Genomic DNA, 2,973 nt, shown 5'->3' on the forward strand with positions numbered 1-2,973 from the left:
CGCGGTCTACGGGGCCGCCACGTGGCGCGCTCTGGTTGGGCGAGGGCGGCGGCGGCGCGGGGTGGAAGAGACTAGGGTTTGATCTGCGAAAATTTCGGAGGGGGAGGTGTTTTTATAGGTAGAGGGAGCTAGGAGACTCCAAATGGAGTGCGGTTTTCGCCCACACGATCGTGATCGAACGACCGAGAGCATGGAGGGGACTTAGGTTGGTTTTGGGCTGTTTGGAGGGGGTTTGCTGCAACACACAAAAGGACTTTGCGGTTACCCGGTTAACCGTTGGAGCATCAAACGACCTCCAAATGGAACGAAACTTGACAGGTGGTCTACCGGTGGTGTCCCAAGGCTACTTGGCAAACCTCGGTCCATTCTGAGAACGTTTAACACCCGCTCACGAAAAGAAACAAGAGGGACGCGTCGGTGCGTGTGGGAGTGCCGGATTGCAAAACGGACAATGGGGAAAATGCTCGGATGCATGAGACGAACACGTATGCAAATGAGATGCACATGATGACATGATATGAGATGCATGACATGAACAAAATGCAAAACGAAAATAAAACCTGACCACGAAGGGAATATCATAACCCATAGCCGAAAATGGCAAGAGTTGGAGTTACAAATATGGAAAGTTACATCCGGGGTGTTACAACACTCCACCACTATGAGAGGATCTCGTCCCGAGATCTAGGACTGAAAGAACTCCGGATATTCGGAACGGAGGTGGTCCTCGCGTTCCCAGGTGGCTTCTCGGTCGGAATGGTGCGACCACTTCACTTTAAGGAATTTGATTGACTTGTTGCGAGTCTTGCGCTCAGTTTCTTCAAGAATAGCAACGGGGTGCTCATGATAAGACAGATCTTCTTGGAGATCAATCTCTTCAAAGTTGATGGTGCGCTCAGGAGTCTTGAAGCACTTGCGAAGCTGTGACACGTGGAACACATCGTGCACGTTCGCGAAGTTGGAGGGAAGCTCAAGTTGATAGGCGAGGTCGCCTCTTTTGCCAATGATCTTGAAAGGACCCACGTATCTAGGGGCAAGCTTCCCTTTGATACCGAAGCGACGAGTGCCTTTCATTAGAGAGACGCGGAAGCCAAGTCACGGTGCTTACTATCATAGTAACTCTTCTGGCGCGATTGCGCGGCTTTGAGGTTTTCACGGATGACTTTACACATTTCTTCAGCCTCTGTGATTAAGTCATTGCCAAGAAGTTGGCGTTCACCCGTCTCTGACCAATTGAGAGGAGTACGGCACTTTCTGCCATAGAGAATCTCGAATGGGGCCTTGCCCGAACTCGCTTGAAAGCTGTTGTTGTAGGAGAACTCGGCATATGAAAGACAATCTTCCCATTTCATGCCAAAGGAAATGACACAAGCCCTGAGCATATCTTCAAGAATTTGATTGACTCGCTCGACTTGGCCACTAGTTTGAGGATGGAAAGCTGTGCTGAAGCGAATGTTTGTGCCCATGGCCTTCTGGAAGGAGTCCCAGAACTTAGAAGTGAAGATACTTCCACGATCTGAAGAAATCAATTGTGGAATGCCGTGCAAGGAGACAATCCTAGAGGTGTATAGCTCTGCCAACTGAGCTGCTGTGATTGATTCTTTGATTGGAAGGAAATGAGCCACTTTAGTAAGCTTGTCGATGACAACGAAGATAGCATCATTTCCGCGCTTGGACTTGGGAAATCCAGTCACGAAGTCCATTTCGATATGATCAAACTTCCATTCTGGGATAGCAAGAGGATGGAGGAGACCAGCTGGTCGTTGGTGTTCTGCTTTCACCCTTCGACACACATCACATTCGTTCACGAATTGCGCGATTTCTCGCTTCATTCGAGTCCACCAATACGACTGCTTGAGGTCATGGTACATCTTCGTACTTCCAGGATGAATGGAAAGAAGAGAATTGTGCGCCTCGTTCATTATGACTTTCCTTAGATCACCTTTAGGAACCACAATCCGGTCCTCGAAGAATAAAGTGTCTCTGTCATCAATGCGATAGCACTTGTATTTGGAAAGACCCTTGTCGATACCACGTTTCACCTTCTTCACCATGGCATCAAGAAGTTGTGCCTCACGAATCTGATCTTCCAAAGTAGGAGAGACTATGAGGTTGGCAAGAAAACCTTGAGGAACAACTTGGAGATTCAGCTTGCGGAAAGCTTCACAAAGGTCCGGTTAGAATGGCTTGAGGATTAAGTTGTTGCAATAAGCCTTCCTGCTCAAAGCATCTGCAATGACATTGGCTTTGCCTGGAGTATATTCAATACTCGGATTGTACTCTTGAATCAATTCGACCCATCGAGTTTGCCTGAGGTTGAGGTTGGGCTGAGTGAAGATGTACTTGAGACTCTTGTGATCGGTGAATATGTCCACTTTTCTTCCCAACAAGAGATGTCTCCATGTTATTAATGCATGGACAACTGCCGCCAACTCAAGATCGTGAGTGGGGTAGTTCTTTTCATTTGGCTTCAACTGACAAGAGGTATAGGCCACAACTTTCTTCTCTTGCATTAACACAGCACCGAGACCTTGAAGAGAAGCATCACAGAAAACTTCAAATGGCTTGGATTCGTCAGGAGGAGTTAAGACAGGAGCTGTGACGAGTTTCTCTTTGAGAGTGTTGAAAGCAACGTCACACTCAGGAGACCAGACATACTTCACATGCTTCTGGAGGAGGTTGGAAAGAGGCTTTGCAATCTTAGAGAAATTCTCAACGAATCTTCGGCAATAGCTTGCAAGACCAAGGAAACTGCGGAGCTGCTTGACATTCTGAGGAGGTTCGCAATTCACAATTGCACACACTTTCTCCGGATTAACAGCGATGCCCTTGGCAGAGATGATATGACCAAGGTAAAGAACTTCATCGAGCCAAAACTCACATTTGGAAAACTTCGCATAGAATTGATACTCTCTGAGCTTGTCGAGCACCAATCGCAAATGTTTGGCATGATCCTTCTTATTCTTGGAGAAG

The sequence above is a fragment of the Triticum aestivum genome, chromosome 3D (assembly GCF_018294505.1).
Source record: "Triticum aestivum cultivar Chinese Spring chromosome 3D, IWGSC CS RefSeq v2.1, whole genome shotgun sequence".
Lineage (NCBI taxonomy): Eukaryota > Viridiplantae > Streptophyta > Magnoliopsida > Poales > Poaceae > Triticum > Triticum aestivum.